The sequence below is a fragment of the Ixodes scapularis genome, unplaced genomic scaffold, assembly GCF_016920785.2.
Source record: "Ixodes scapularis isolate PalLabHiFi unplaced genomic scaffold, ASM1692078v2 PGA_scaffold9__187_contigs__length_104089568, whole genome shotgun sequence".
Taxonomy (NCBI): domain Eukaryota; kingdom Metazoa; phylum Arthropoda; class Arachnida; order Ixodida; family Ixodidae; genus Ixodes; species Ixodes scapularis.
Window position 1 is genome coordinate 11,658,167 of NW_024609884.1, and position 17,216 is coordinate 11,675,382.

At 48.0% G+C, this 17,216-nt stretch overlaps 1 long non-coding RNA gene across 1 annotated transcript in view; it reads left to right on the plus strand.

Annotated features, from left to right (window-relative positions):
- The first annotated feature begins 1,731 nt into the window (after positions 1-1,731).
- Positions 1,732-17,216, plus strand: part of LOC121833679 — a 103,218-nt gene continuing 87,733 nt past the window's right edge. The window contains exon 1 of the long non-coding RNA XR_006076753.1: positions 1,732-1,816. This is a non-coding gene — a long non-coding RNA (uncharacterized LOC121833679). The remainder of the gene's footprint in view (positions 1,817-17,216) is intronic.

Below are 17,216 nucleotides of genomic sequence, written 5' to 3' on the forward strand. Positions count from 1 at the left end.
CAACCACGCGGCTCCTAGCCACTTTTCTGCTAGCTGACTCCTCTTTCCCTTTTGCCTCATCCCTGCGGCGTACCCGCACCGGTGGTCTGCACCCCCTTTTGACCCGAACGCTCCGTCACTCGCACTCCTTCGCACCCCGTGCAGTGCAACTTTGGAGGTCCCTCCCCTTTGCAGTCACCAGTTCAGCACCAGTCGACAGTGCCTCAATAAGAACATTTACGAAGAGCGTCACAGCCCACTTGCGAGGCATCTAACTCAATTTGTGCTCACCCACGGAACTTGCTCCTTTATCTATGTACCGGTTCTAGTTATTTATTATTTTTCTTTTCTTTTTCTACCATAGAGGCACTGGGGACTCCTTGGTATGAGCGTAATGCCCGCTCACAGTTGCCTTACCCTCCCGGGTTAAACCAATAAACAAACAAACGAACAAACAAATGCAGAGCCTCTGGTCATTGAGCAGACAGGTATGGCCACTTTTTATTTGGTGGAGCGCGTTGCCAGAACGCTATGGCACCAGCCTGTTTGTAACGGCCTAGAAAATTCAAGAAGCATTCGTTACAGAGTGGGGTTGTGCTGAACCCTTTATATAGTACGTGCTATATAATGCACAAATTTAACTCTCTCAATCTTCCCCTGTCTAGCCTGATTCCCATCTAAACGAGGAAACACGAGCGAAATTGCAGTGGGCAATTAAATTAAAAATAAATACCAACGAAAAATGTCAGAGGAACAACGAGACAATCAACGTTATCATAAGAGCCACCACACCGAAAGGCGGGCGGATTCTTCCATTAAGGGTGCTGTTCGCAAAGCGTATTTTTATACGCACGTGGGGCGAATAACCGCGGAAACAACGTCTCCAAATATTTACAACTGTGAAGCAGTCTGACTTGCCTACCGTGACTGGCCCATTGTTACAAATCATAGTCTCTATAAGTGGTAAACGTTTTATGTTTGCCCTGTTGGTGTTACAGTGCCGCACATTGTACGCAGCGGTTTATGGTCCGTCAATTGCATGAAACAGCGCAATGTTGTCCGCAAGAATGCGATTCATTTTTTTTTGTCAATTAAAATTATTAAAATTATAGACATATTCCTGCATGGCGGCTTACCGATCAATTGCTTTATACAAGAGGAAAAGAAAAACGATAGACAGCGATGGCGTGCCAGCTTCGCACTAAAGAAAACTAAGTCGTGACGAAGTAAATACTGGCTCCCAAGTCCACCAGACAAGTCAGGAATACCTCCGGCTTCTGCTTTTCCATCATCCAATCTCTGCAACCGTATCTCATTCTGGCGTTCCCGCTGCCGAAGGTAGCAAACATAAATCCAGTTCGACGGCACAAGAATAAGGCGCCCTAGAGCTGATTACCGAGCTTTCCTGAGCGTCGAAAGGGATACGACTCTGCGGGACAAGAAACTATGTTAGTGACTCTAACATTCTTTTTGAGGAGGGTCCAGTTAGTCTGATTGCGAGCCTGGACAGCTCGTCGGAGGTGGAGTTGCTTCGGGCAACGGCCGAGAAAAAGAGACGAGGCAGGGCAGAAAGCAACAAACAGACCGAGCTGAGACGCGAAGAGAGGAGAGCAAGCCTCTCGCTGCTCGCCTGTCGTCCGATGCCGACGGACGGAACCGAGCCGGCAAGCGCAAACACAGCTGGTCCTGTTCACTGGCTTTGGGACTAGGGGCAAGGAAAATAGAGAACACGTCTGCGGAGCGGACGGGGAATGCGCCGCAACAGTCAAGCCGTTGTGCTCGGCAGTAACGCAGCGCTGCGGACGCAGCACCGGCTCGAACGCATTTCGCTACAAAGGTACGTCAAAGTTTTGGGGACAGGTTTGTGGGTAGACCTTACTGCTTGGTCGTTCGTACCCCCCCCCCCCTTTTTTTTTATTGCGACTGATGGGGAGTAGCTCTTTGTTCGCGACCGGCGTGCGAATGGACGCTGTTCTAAGCAGAGTACTTCTCGCTTTTTTTTAATTGTTTTTGCTTTTGATGAAAATGCACGTTCCATAAGGATCTAGAACGCGTTGTCTAAAAAACCGCACCACCCCAAAAAAAAAAAAAGCTTAACGGTATTTTTTTTTTGCAGTGGATTTTTGTTAAGTTTTCATGTCCCTATTCAAAATATAGTCATGCCGTTACGATATGCCGTGCTCGTTGATACATGCTACTGCGCAATACATTGATTAGTTTTAACGCTAATGAAATTCAGATGAAAGATTTATGCATCATAGTATGGGGACCTGATTCCACACGAACCGCCCTTCAAAAGTGTGAATTATGTTCCTCCTGAGAGAACTCAGCTGGGACATTTCTAAAGCGTTTCATTTGAGATTTCTCTAACAACACTAATTGTCTAAAGCTTTTGAATGGTGTGGTGTCGGATTTCTTACCAATCCGATTTGAAAATTCAAACTTCGCCAAATCAGTCAATCGACTCGGGAAGTTGGGACGCCAAACCTCAAATTTCAGAAATCTCGCCGATCCTTGGTAAAACTTCCAGGCCAGCGTTTTTTTCGCGGTGGCTGTCAGACCTAATGGTCTCCCGGCTGTCAGGCTCTCGGAGCGTCCAAATTTAGTGGATATATAGTCTGAAGTCGAGCGGGCCATAGGTATCGACGGAGAAAGAAAGAAGCAAATTTCAAAAAGGAAACCCGTTTTGGGGTGTCCCCAATACGACCGACTCTGCGCGTACACACACTGCGCATCTTTCGAAGCCGCAGCGCCCTAGAACGGAAGTCTGCCATCCTCCTCGGCTTGCGAGCGCCCATAGAAGGCCGGATGTTCAGCGCCGAGTGGAGCCCCACTCGCTCGACGATGGACCGAAAACGCGACTCGGTTATGGGCGCGAAACTTTCGACGTCGGTTCGCTTTCGTGCGGAGTGGAGGGGGGAGGTGCCGGGACTCACGGAGTGAGCCGTGCCGTGCGGCCCTAATGCAGTTATCGTGTTTCGTCGTCCATACTCCCGCGGCAAGCAACGACGGAATGCTTTTGGTGTCGATTAGCTTTCGTTTGTCCCGTGGACGTGGAACAATGTGTCTCCGATGTCTTTGGAGGCCGAGTAATGATGGCGGATGTTGTTGTGTTTGAGCCAGTTTTGCTTTTGGGAAGGAAGAAAAGGGGGGGGGGGGGGGGCGGGGCTTGTCTTCTTTATTGATCAAAGGCTGCAAATGTTTAGCGGCTCAATTGCGCGCGCATGGATGAGAGATCCCGGTCAGTCACGAGTGCGCTCCGAGAAGGCTGCCCCGACTTCCGCTAAAAATGATGGGTTTAACTTTTTTTTTTTCTTTGTGTGTGGGTTTTTTTGTATACGTGCATGTTTGTACGTGTATAATTGTTCTTGAGTGAGTACGTTTGTGTACCTTTGGACGTTGTTCAGAGTGTACACTACGCGACAATGTTAGCTCGAACACTACATCGGCTGTTTTTTTACATCTTCATAATACGAGGTGGAGAGTGCTTTTAAAGGGGTTCCGAACAAGCACTCTCCACCACACAAGTAGTTTTGATGACGGCTTTTTCAATTTTCCGAGGAAAAAGGAAAACTCCATCGATCGCGTTTTTGTACAAGATGTGTCACGCTGTGCAGTACATAACGTTAACAACTCCAATCCCGCATAATCTCGTGCACTCCTATACCCCTGTTACACGGGCACACTTAACCGCGGTTAACTCAGCTTAACTGCTGTTGCGCGGCACCACAGATACCACACTATACTCTCGGACAACTATTTCAGAAGATGTGAAGGGCGCGAGTGCACTGCTTTGATGGGTGCTCAAGATGCTCGAGCGCACGTTCTCCCATAGCTTTGACTGCATAGCCTCAGAATGTTGTCCGCAAATATTGTGCGCTAACTGTGGCTTAGCGTAACTGCAGTTAAGTGTGCCCGTGTAACAAGGGTATTAGTATTGTGTCTTCGGCTGCTTGGATGGGCGCAGTGTATCCGACATAATAGCATATCAAGCTAAAGCCAACGACTATCATATAGCCCTTATGAACTCCGCGCGTGCGCTTGGTTTTGGATGGTGGCAATTTTAATGCGTACAGGATACACGTGTCTACATACACTGAATTATTGATATCTCGGAATGCGTGTTCTACAATTCCGCGTTCGAAGCTCCTACCCGCGCAACAACAAAGAAAAGTTTTGTTCGCGTAAACGTCGGAGTGAGAAGGCACTCGGTAAAAGAGTGAAATGTGCAACGGAGGGGTGTATGCGAACGATCATCTGACCGGCTTCCATCTATTATTTATTGAGAATAAGCGTTATGTAATCCGATTCCTACACTTGGGTATTTGTACGATAGTTACACATTGATAACAAGCCTGTTTCACATTAATTCTAGGGTCCTTCAGACCGAAAGCCTTTACAGAATCCGCGTATCAGCGCATGCCCAGCTGCACGAGTAAGGTCGGGATCGCGATCTGATCCCGATTCTATGAAGGAATTCAAAGCGAAGGCCTATAGTGCCCGAACTGCACGTCTCGTTTTACTTTCACTCGCCATTATTGAAGCTGTTTCCACCTTTATCGAATAGAGGCATTGTTTGATCAATTTCTGTCGCGAAACAAATCAGGCGGCGAAGCAGGGTGGCGAAGCAGGGTGCGAGGGTGGCAGAGAGCAAAAGATTTAATCCTGGCCGCCATTGGTCCGTCACCAGCGCAAGAGCCACCGCTTTCGTTCGCAAAACCAACATAATGATGATGCTCACCGTTTCATGAGCTAAATATTTGGTGACGACCACGAAGTGTACAACATCCTCACAATATACAGACAGATAAAAAAGAAAAGTAGAGTTTAACAACCAAATCGTGGTTTCAACGTGTTCCTTTTTTTTTTCTTTTACCTAAAAGAAAGATGAACTTCCGCACCTATTAGGCAAGACGCGAGCCCTTATAGTTGTCACGTCCATCACACGCTGCTCTGCTGGAAATAGAGACGCGGCGTCTCGCAAACACGGAGAAAGAGCGACGGATGCGTAACTCCCTTTTGATTATCCTATCGGCTCGCTCGACGCATGCCAGAGGGCGCCGCTCGTTAAAGCTGCCCAGAAGCTGCTGCGTTCGAGTTTCAAGACGAGGAACAAGCCTGGCTCGTTGATCTTCAATCTGAAATGCTAATGTCGGGTCCTCCTCCTCCTTCTATAGCATCCAGCCATCCCTTTAAAAAAAACATCGGAATTCCCGCGCGCTCAGCGACGTAGGAGGAAGCAATCTTCAGGGAATCTTTTGTTGTACGTGAACACCGACCCGCCCTATTCGGCAGGAATGAAGGCAACGAACACGTTGCTTGTTCCAACGCCTCCCACAACGCGAGGCCTCGACGCTAAATACCGTGATGTTACACGAAGTGGGTAAAGTACGCGAACCACGATATTTCGAACACCACAACGACGTACAACGGTGAAGGCGATTACAGCATTCGTGAGACCGTGGCACTATCACAGCATTCAACGTCGAGGCCTTCTGTAATATAAGCGTAAAGAAACATCGTTTCAAAACTTGTTCACGAGTGGCCCCATTTGAAAGGTTTTAGTTAAAGTATTTAATTGAAAAAAAACTCGTCATTTAGGGTGCGTATGAAAGCAGCTTGTGCCCCTATTACACGGGCACTTAAAATGCCTCCAGAATAATCTCCTTTTTAAGGAATCGGCGGACCAGCGCACGCCGATGGACACCCAATGTGTGAGTGCGACCGTGTGTGTGTGTGGGGGGGGGGGGGGGGGGGGGGCGTTTTTACATTGTAAAGAAAATTTTGTCCCCAAGTAAACATTTTGCCGCCACCGTAATCCTATCTTTCAGAACAAGAGGAAAAAAAAAAGAAACGTTTTAAGTATGTAGAAATAGTCCAGGACCGAACTGTTTTCTGAAAATAGTAGCCTATGATACCTCGCAAACAATACACTGAATAGACGTGCCGTACATATATATTTTTTTTAAATCTATGAGTAGGTTATTAACGATCGATTTTTTGTTTCTATGCACCGCAGCGCGCTATAAATAAATACAGTCGAGAGCGCGTTTTGAACAACAAAGCACCGCAAGAATTGGGCAGAATAATGAAGCATAAACTGCTTTAAGAATTCACACACGAAAGAATAAACAAATAGGATAAAATATAGAACACGACATCTTTAAAAAAAATTGTAAGATGTCGTCGTCTGTGCTCCGTCCTATTTCTTCAGTGTGTAAATTGAACCTTACCAACACGCTCGGTTTTCAAAAATACTGTAAGAAGCAGGAGGCGGCGGTGCAGGACGATGCGATACGGAACTAATTATCTTATTTCGCTGTCTTTGTCATCCGTTTTTTTATGTGTGATCCTTGTGTCGCGTTTACAATTACAGACGGTCTCGATCAAATGCAGCTGCTCCCCAATTATTCAAACCATGAAAATTATGCTTTCGTAATCCGGTGAAAATGTGTTCCTTGTTTTTTTGTTTGTTTTTTTAAATCCGAAGACTGTCCTTACCAATACCCTTTAATCCTACGTTTCTCGTCACACTGTAGTAAATTCGAGAGCCGTCGCGTTCGTTGCCAGACAAACAGACTCTGCATGAACGCTTCCCAGTCGCTGAACGAACTTAGATGTTCCACGGGACTTGTTTCATTTTTCTTTTTTTTTTTCTTTTGCCTAAGGTTTGCATCTGATTACGAGTGTGTTCTCTTTCAAATAGGCCGAATGACGAAAATGTGTTTGTTTGAATGTTGCGCCTCGGATATTGCGGACAAACCGCGCTGATTGCCTCGCTCCAGATGAATCAGACCGAACTCAACATTCGCCTGCCCTTTAAGTAACCTCCGCAGATGAACTTCTGAGTGTCAACACCAGCAAGACAAGTTAAGGCAAGTGTCATGTTTTTTTTTGTGTGTGTTTCTTCTGCTTTTCTAAAATTTTTTTCCTCCCTCTTTTTTGTTTTGTTTTCGTGCGCGACTTTTATCGGTTTCCTGATTGGCGTAGTAAATTAGCTTCGACGTAGGTGGTTCGCTCTAGCCCGGGTTTGTTAATGATTATCGCGATTACTTTTTTTGTGCTGTTTTTGTTTGCTCAGCCATGTTGGAAAGAAATGGCAATTAGCTCTGTTTGTCCAGGCATCCAGGAGGGCGACTGCCGCAATCAGTTGAACTAACAGTGTTGCCAGTGGACGAACGCTTCGGTGTAACGAAGCTGAAGCTGCCCGCTGCGCGCAAAGCAAATGGGAACGTGCATGGGGACGACGAAAATGATAAGTAAATACGGAAAATCAATACGGCAAAAATAAAAATAAAAAAATACGTAGCTAGACGTCCCTTTGCTCTCCGTCGACGTCTGATTCTGTAGTCCAGAGTTTTGGCGGAGTTGCGCGCTCTTGGATTCGTTCCATTCCTTTTGTTGCGCACCCCCCTCTGTTTTCTTTTTTTTTTTTTACCCTTTTTTTTTCCTTTGTATTTCCGCCCACTCTCCGTCTTTCGGTCTCCTGCCCCCTTCGGTTGGAAACGCCATATTTCTCTATGTGTACGTTTTTCGCTGATTGGCGGCTGAGAATACGACGATGAATCAACAGAATTCTTCGACGTCTTTCGCTGTTCCTTGCTTTTCCTTCTTCTTTTGTATCCAAAGAGTACGCAGGAAAGAATTGGTAAGGAAAACAAAGAGAGAGAGAGAGAGAGAGGTAAAGAGCTCTGTTAGTATGGCGGTCACGTGACTGGAATGAATCTGCGGGTTCTTTTGGCCGGCGAAATCACCCTCCGTAGTGCCGCAACTTCGGAATGTATCGAACGTTGTGGAGGGCTGGACGGTACTGCAGTAAACGAAGTGAAATAACTCGACTCTCCCACGCGGCTGACGCCCACTCGTCGAACCAGCAGCGAAAGAAATGCTCGCGTACGCCGCATCCCCGGGATGAGAGTGGGCGACATGATCTGGAACTGCAGCGAGTTGATGCCTTCTTCTGTTGACCGAATTTATTTTTCAGAAAACCCTTCAGGTTCTGTTTTATTTTCTCCAAGATGGTATAGTGTGCCTGAATATGCAAATGTACACGGCTTCCCGAATGTAATCGGCAACACTCTTGCGCTTCGAACCCAGAAGCGAGTGAGTATCCGATGCATCGTTGCGGTTGTACTTCGTTTCAGCTGAAGTCCAGAGGCAGCCAACGCTACGAGCTGATGGGGGAAATCATACAGCGTCAAAAGCGCCCCGTCATGTTGTTCGTCGTGTTGCTGTGCGTGTTCTATTATCGCTGAGTGATTCATAAACAAAAAGAAAGACCTAATGACTTGCTCTTTTTACGCTGCTTTCTTGGTCTCATTGCCTCGTAGCGTCGACTGCTTCTGGACTTAAGCTGAAATGAAGTATAGGCAACCTGCAATGCTGTTTGGTTTGGCGCCTTCTAGCGACTGAAACAAGAAATATGGGGTACCCCTGGGAGTGGCGGCTGCATTGTTCAAACGTGAGCTTTTACTCTGGTGGCGCCGCTGAGCCTAGTGTCTGAAGCAAGAAATACTGGGTATCCCAGGGAGCCGCGATCGCGTAACGTGCCAGTAGAGCGGAAGCTACGGCCCTGGCGGGCCAATCGGAACGTGACTGCGTATCACCGAAGCGCGCCTCAACTCCGAAGAAGTATCAGGCTTTTCGCTGCGTCATGCTCCAACATGCGTGCCTTGCGCTCGTATACGTCGCGCACTTCAAAGCCTTTGGCACGCAATGTGGGGCTTATCGTTTGCCGTTTGCCAAGTTACAACGAGACAAGGTATAACCGTGCGCTCTCACCCTGCTGGCGCCGCCTGGCCGCTGCCTGACAACCAACTCGAAACGTAGGCGGGCCGCCCCGGTCGCACATTCGGAAAAGCTTGTAAAATAAGTCAGTAGGCCAATTTCGAAATTCTGATTGGCTCGTTTCTCGGGTAAGCAAATCTGGAAGTCGGCAAAAGGCTAGTGCGTAAATCAGTGAGGCGTGTTTACCTAAGCTTCGGACTGTCTCCTACGTCTCCACCTGTCAGCTAGGCGATGTGGCGTCCAATCAAAGCGCCGAAATGTACCTGTTGACTACTCCGCAAGCTTTTTCCAATACGCGTTTAGGTCACTCGGGACTGGCCGATCATAGATCGAGAAGAACACGAGTGCGGATCTTCTTGATTCGTGATTGGTCGCCTCTCCATGGAGTTCCTTGAATTTGGACGTCACTCGGCGTATACGGCGGACGGTTGTACCGGTAACTCGCGGCCGTTGTCGTTTCGGTTGTGGTGAATGCAGCCGACACAGATGTCTGAACTGGCCTTAAGAAACGACCGCAGAAATGGCGGCGCTTCTATCGTGGCTTGGCCAGAAGGGGTCACCGTTGATTTACTAGGCCGCTGATAAACTAAGCTGAGTCCGTATCTAGTTCGGCCGTTTGCGATGCGTGATGTACAACTTTGTGCCTTCCTATGTCCTTACAACATCCGTTGATCACATTCGACGCGAGTAATTTTATTCAGGCGAATAACGCATTGTCTGCAAAAAGGAGGACACTTGTGCTGCGGTAAAATGCGCTTAGCATTATCTTTCTCGGAATGCAATCGCGGCTGTTTCTTTTCTGCTGTCTAGAGCAGTGTGTGTGATTGATGATCGTCCTTCTATTTTTTAGGGCCCGGAATGCAGATGTCCTCTACCGCTAAGATATTTAATGGAAAATTAGCACATTTCGTGACGGTTTCGGATAAGTTGTGCTTTGAACAGGATGCATTGTGACACAAAGCTGCAGATATATGTGCAGCCAACCACCTGAAAAGCCTGTCTATTCACCAATATCTATCCTCTTAAAAGAGTCCAATTTGGGGCTGTAAAGGGCCGGACATATGCACGACAAAACATCGGACAAGCACCACGACGCGACGGAAAGCCCTAGATGTCCGCTGTGCGAATTGCACACCAGGAAACTTGATAGGTCATGAAACTACATAATTCCGCACCTACGCGTTGTACGACGAGTTGACTATCGTCGTCTGCGTATTTGGCGCTTTATTTCGAGCTTTTACACACCAGGAACATTTAACATCTGCGGGTACAAGGCAGGAAACGATGTAATTTATTGCCACAAATCGGCGCATGTTCGTCGCCTTCGATCCACGAAGCCAAGGGAACGAAATGTAAGAGAAATAGCTCCATTACCAAACCTGAGCTCATGAATTTATGAGCTTCTGCGGAGGCCACTAGACGCATCTATCTTATGAGAAGTGTTTATTCTTTCACTTGTCAGCATATGTTGCAGCTTTCTCTAATCTTTCTTTTTTTGGGGGGTGGGGGGCTGGTTTTGAAAGCTATACGTTGATGTTGAAGGCACAGTACAATGTTCCTACATTCAATAAAGTAAAAGCGTTTTTATATATATAATTATGCAGCTTCCCCTGCGATTCATAAAGGTCGTCATGCAATTATATACCTTTATCATTTGTTTTTTAATATGGCAGACGCCACGATACCCTAAGAAGAACTCTCTGTAGCGAGGGCTGCAGAACCCTTGAAACAAAGTGCGAGTCTAAATAATAGTCTTTGAATACACAGGGAAGAATAACACAATGAGCGTGCCTCACTTTTGACGACTGCCTCGGACTGGCTTCATTTTCAATGCACGCGTTGTCATAGCGCGTCTTCTCAGCGCGGCCTCTAATATTCCTGGAGCTAGGATCTGCGTGTGGGCCTCTTCTGCTGCCTGCTCGCTCCGGAACGGCACTCCGCAGAAATCGGCTCCTCCACCCCCCCCCCCCCCCCCCCCCCCGACTCTATAGGAGCGAAGCGCACAATGCCAAGAATTTTGCTCCTCCACAACGCTCCAACCATCCGGCCACCAAACAAGAAGAAGAAAACATGGGGCCCGCTCCGTTCTCTTTCTCCATGTCCTGCCATCTCCATTTTCATCTTATCCGCGTCGACAGTGCGTCCATGTTTTTTGCCGCCGGAGGCTGTAATTTCGGCTTCCCGTTCAAAATGGAACCCGCCGAAACTTTTCCATTGGCGGGCTGCTTCATCGGGAGCGATTCAGAGTCGTCGTCGTCGTCGTCGTCGTCGTCTTGTTTTTGGTCTTGGGCCTGTCGACTTTGCCGTCGTCTCGGGCCTCTCAAAGGCGGACCGAACGCCGTCGGCGATTTCTTGCTCCAAATAAAAGCCGTAGGAGAGCTAAAGGAAGGACGGGAAGAAGGCACGAGGGATCCGAAATGGAAGGAGGTGGGCGGGGAAGGAGGGGGCGCGTTAGGCACGGGGAACGGTGAAGCGGAAAACACCAGGGCGGTGAGATGCTTGGATGGAAGGGACCTACCTTTCACTCCGACAATGCTTTTCTCCCCGCGCGCCGAACATAGCTTGCTTTCGTCTCCAAATAGTCGGCACAAATGTTCTATCTCTTTCCTTGGTGGGAATGTGTGTGTGAGTGTTTTCAATGTTGTGCTTTCTGTGTTTTTCGTGTATGTGCGATGTGCGATCCTTTGGGGAAGTTCGTGTTCGGGTTTTGGTGTACTCACTTCCAGCTGGTTTCTAAGATCCATTGAAAATGCTGGCTTAATTTCCTCTTCAACTCCACGAAGTTTTGTTTGGGAAATTGGGCTTAACGAGCTTTTGTTTACCTTTGGTTTTACCTGGATTTATTTATATGTCCTGTGTCCACTGCTACGACAGATCGTTGTAAACGAAATGTAGTCCTTTTTTTCCCGCTTTATTCTACCACACCTCATATTCCGTAGTCTGTTCTTATCTATAGACAACGAATACACGACGTGCCGGATTTTGGGTTGCAATTTTTCCTCAAATGAAAATTCTTTCAGTGGTTACTTTCTGACTTTGTAGGTTCCGCTTATTGGCAAAAAGATGTATTTCTTAGAATTTTGTAGATTCTTTGGTATGGTTACGTCTTTACCCGTACTCGTGTGCAACGTTAACATCTCTGGTGCATAAGGATGCACAAGGGCAAACATTCTTCGTCTAAGGTAACAAAGTAGACTATCTATATTTAGACAGCGTGAGTTTATTTTGCAAGGGAATGTCGACATTGTTATCCACTGTAGATAAGACATTTAGCCAGTGTAGTACGACTGATAGCATGGGGCCATTAACATGCATCACGCAATAGTGATACACGATCTCACTCTCAACGAGATCGAAACTGGCAGGGGCCGGGATCAAACCTAGGATCTCCGGGATGTGCAGCGTGAGATTTGACTCCACGAACTCCGAGCTGCGTTACGTTAGCACACTTGGCCACCAACCCCTTTGTTATGCGTTTTTTTTATTTTTTTATTACACGATAGTTTCGGCAAACAGTGGCGCGCACAATCATTTTTCCAGGTTTAAAGTGATGCGGTGGGCTTGTTCTATCCCGCAGCATTTGATTTCGAGAAAAAAAATTGCGCGACACCCACAAAGCTAAAAAAGAAAGTTAAAGTAAGATACTGGTCTACCCGGCAGGCCTAGCTGGCTGCCCCATACATCTGCCAGGAAGCAGAGGAACGCACTGGAACCCCACGAACTCATTTACGCAAAGCGCTTAACTCGCCCCGACGCCGACTTCCCCCGCTTAAAAACAGGAAGGAACTAAGAAAGCAAAACGGAGGGAGAAATAACGGGAAGAGACAGGTTGGCCGGGTTCCGGAGTTAATTAAACCCGGTTTACGGCCATCGAGAGCGAAGCCCCTGGCCAAGTTGCACTGCCGGACGCTAGAGGTCAGCGCCGTTCGTTACTCCGGAACCCAGGCGCGGCGGTTGGGTCTCCTTCAGCGGGTGTTCTCGCGTTGGTGGCGGCAGCTGGCCGGGTAATTATTTATCCGCGGGACCCGGGTTCCACTCTATTATGGATGGACCAAGGCGTGCGGCTGGCGTGCGCCGGGCCTGCGGCTTTTCGCGGCTGATTTGCAGCGGCTCCGTCCGGCCCACTGCAAATGTTCACCGCGCTGCGGGCGCCACACCGGTCGCCCCAGGAAACTTTGCTCTCTTTTTGCCCGTGGCTCCAGATTTACAGCGGAAGGGGAGCTAAAAAGAGGGACGAAGAGGGCGCCGAGCGCATCGTGGTATGTTTATCAAGGCCGTGGCGTGTTTGCCGTGCTCGTTGAACCTTGAGCCCGGCCGGCACGCACGTGACTGCGTTCGCGGGGCTTTCGCTTCTTTAGCGCGGCGATCTCCGGTCACTCGAGGAGTTTCGAAGTTGCCCGGTGCACCGCGTGAAGGGAAGTTAGGCTAGCGGACCGTGCGGACCGGCATTATTGATGTATACTAAAGTGCAAGGTCGACTGGATTCTCCCGTAGCCCACTGAAGCGCTCAAAAAGTTTAGCCAGCATTTTAACCATGTCGAGCACGGTTCATCGCTGAGATCTCTTCGTATACTGGTTTTAAGCGATGACATTATGAAGCATTTTTTACACTTTCATCAGTATCAAGAACCAGACAACGAGAGATTATCGCGCGATCATAGAGATATCTCGTCCGATAGAGATACTATTCCAACATGGAGTTTAAAGCGGTGTAGAGCGGTTATCAACTTCGTATTATTAAGGCGGAAACCTTATACGTCTCATCGTTCAGTCTACCTTCAAAGTCCTTGAGCGAAAACACGTCGACGACGCGAAAAGTACGAAAACACGTCAGCGACACGGAAGGTACCAAAACCCACGGTTCGCCACTGGACCACGAGATGGCGATACTTGTGCCAGAGTCGGCGAACGCGCGCGCGCGTGGCGCAAACCTAGCGGGAAGGGGGGGGGGGGGGGGGGGGGACACTCTCGCTTGGGCAGCGGTGAAGAGCGGGCGTGCGACATGCCATGAGATTAACGGCGCCAAAATTGCGTCGTCAGAGAGCGCGCTGTCTTCGGAGGTTCGCTAACACCGGGATCGGCTGTGAATTCTACCATGACAAATCAAAGATGAGATGACGAACGTCAATGGGGGAGTTAGTCCTTCTCCATATACACGCCACACGACGTGACAATTTTCCCACCGATGGATGATCTGGTTCTGGCGGATACCCTGGTTGTAGAAGCCCTCATTTGGGCTCTTGAGAATGTGTTTTAATCCGTCAATAACGTACCTCGTCATCGCCATGGAAACTCCTGGCATAAAATGGGCTCTTCATGCGAGAAAAAGAATAAGTCACTGGGTGCCAGGTGGAGTGACTAGAGAGTGACGGAGAGTTTCACAGACTAAAGCAGTCACATATGCCACCGTCTGCTGCGCAGAATGAGCCGGTGCGTTGTGATGGATCAAACGCGCTCCTCTGGTTAGCTTCCCCATGCGTTGTATGGTCTCCCCGTTACCTGTTTGTTTGTTTGTTTGCTTGTTTGTTTATTTGTTTGTTTACACCTTTATTTAAGACATAACAGTACAGATATGTCTCAGGGGACATGGCTCGTCTGGAGGTCCCGATAATATTTCCCCGCGACATTTTGGCACTTACGAGCATACTCTGTCAGGAGAACACGATTTCAGTCCCGATAATTCTGATCACGACCTTCCTCGATGACGGCTGAGCCTAAGCCTTTTTTCGGCGAGGGTGAATCCGCGTGTTTCCATTGCTCGCATCGTTTCTTCGCCTCGACCTCATGGTGGCACACCAACACTCATCTATGGTGACCAGGCGATCAAATAAGTTTTCGGGGTCCGCTTCTAAAAGCTGCAACGTAACCGCTGCAGATTCCTTTCGTCGCTCTTTGCGCATGGACAATGGCGCAATTCGGCGAGCGGTGACCCGCATCACGTGTAAATCATTGGGCATTGTGTGAGAAACCTTTTCAGCGCGCTGAGGCGTGTTTCTTCCGCGTTTGACGTCACATTAGTCAGTAAAAAAAAAACAAAAAAAAAACTATCTGTGTGCTCCGAATGTCTGAAGACAGTGTTTTGTGTGAGCAATGTGACCAGGCCGTCAAACACGCAAGGGACACGCCTCGGGCAGTATCTGCAAGCTGTCTTTTTGTACGATGAATAAATAGTTTGAGTGCCGCTTTTGATAACTTTTGAATAGCGTAGGCGTGAACATGAGCCGCGCTACAGGCCTGCCTTTCAGCGCCCCATGTCTTATGTAAATAGCGTGCCGATGCTTCGCGCGCTCAAACGCGCTGTCAAATGAAATATACGGAGTCGGGGGAAGTACCAGGGTATACGACTTAAATTTTCCAGGGAAAACATTTTTTTATTATTATATGTTACGCCTGTGCGTACTTTGTTTTCAAACGTGGATGTATGTCAGGCCTCCATTTCCGCCCCCGCCTCTCCTCCTCTTTAGCAGACGGAAATTCGAGCAGCAAAGAGGAGATTGCGCGCGGCGTTTGTGTCGACCGTAGTAACACGACGCCGCCAAACAGCCCCCCCCGCCCCCGCCCCATCCTCCTCCTCCCCTGCTTTCCAAAATGAGGCTCAGAAAATGGGCCTCCAAAATGGGGCACCTCGAAAACGCTGCGCTGGCTTTGCTTGAAAACCGAAAACTCGTTAGAAAGAAAGGGAAAGGGAAAAAGAGAAAGAAAGGGGAGTAGTGGAAAAAGAAGGAATGAGAGGAAAACAAGGCGGACGTGACCGGTAATGGACGTCCGTGTTCGCACGGGCGTGACATTGGACTTGACGCCCCGTCACGCCGCGACGACAGCGCCGCCTATTGACACGTTCCCAAAGCTGAGCTTGTTCGGGGCGCTGCAGCATTTCTCCGACTTTGCTTTGCCGCCCCCTTGTTTTCTGCTTTCTACCCGCGGCGTACGTAGTACCGACATTAGTATTATTATTCGACGCGAGGCGTTCCTTTTACTTCGATCGTAGAAATACGCCTCGTCAGCTATCCGCCGCGTCAATCCAAGCAACGCTCCCTCAGCTTTTTTTTTTTTTTTTTTCTTTTCTTCTTTTTTTTTTTTTTACAGTTTTATCATAATAGAGCTTCGAGTTCGATTATAAATTTTTGTCTGGGGCGTGTTCTCTGTTGACGTTGCCTTTGTGAGATCGCGTTGCTAGCTTCCATTCCAAAAGTGTTTGTGTATCCGCGAGATTTATTTATTTATTTATTTTTTTCTAGAGACAGTTTGTTTAGATAGCGAGGTCGAGGCCGAATGTCTCGAAGTTCGAGCATTATTGTGGTACGGCTTTTCATGTCACGCTGCTGTTTCCAGACGGCTCGGGCTTTCTGTTCAAATAGTCTGAACCGATAGTCGTCACCAAACGTCATGTCAGGGTTGATCTACACTAAGGCACGGCTGGAAGGTCGCCCGTAAAACACAACACGAAGATCTGTCAGTTCTGTCAGTCTCGCGTATGGGCTCCCTTCTTCAAAACATTCCCTTCAAAGGGGAACATAAGATAAACACCTGCAAAATAAAGGTAGATTAGATCCACGTAAACACGCTGCTGTCGACTGACGATTCAAGAGTTAACCGCATAGGGTGATTCATTTGTTTTTAATCGATACTGTTTTTTTTTTAATTTTTTAATAGGTGACAATTACGTGAACATCCTCTTCCTCGTGTGTTTATCGGTTTCGTCGGACATATTAGATGGAAAGGAAAATGAACAAATTGACTAATGTACTGCGACCTGTTAATTATAATGTTTTTAATTACTGGTTTTGTGGGTCATGTTGCAATTTTAGTTTTGGAGGCAATCAGTATGGGGGGGGGGGGAGAGAGAGAGAGAGAGAGAGGCTAAACCAATTGATGCGGTTTGCGAAGAGGCAAAGGGTTTTTGAATAATCATCGCTCCCTGTTTTATTTTTTTTTTGTTTGTTTGTTTTTTCTACCCGATTCCGAAGCTGAAGGCAGAAAGAGCACTGGAAGCCCAGTCTACAATGATAACTAGAAAAGTGGCCTGCTTACTCGTGACGGGCACCGCGTCGTTGGTAAGCGGACAAAAGCTCACCGGACAAAAGCTCACCGGACAGAAGTTAACCGAACAAAAGCTCACCCGTTTTTTCGCAAACCCGGACAAATGCTCACCTCTTTTTTTTTTTTTTTTTGCTGCCCGGGCGAAGCACGGGCTTAAATAACGTGCGGACGCGGTGGACATTGTACCATTTTTAGGAAAACTGGTACCCCATCCCATGCAAAGGTGTCGACAGATAAGCCATGACAGGCAGAGAAGCAACGTTTTGGGACCAAAATTTAGGTCACCGAAACTGAGTGGAGCTGATAAGATCAAGCTTGCTTGACTCAAGGTATGCCGGAGCTTTTGTGAGCTTTTGTCCGGTGAGATTCTGTCCGGTGAGCTTTTGTCCGGTGAGCTTTTGTCCGGGAGT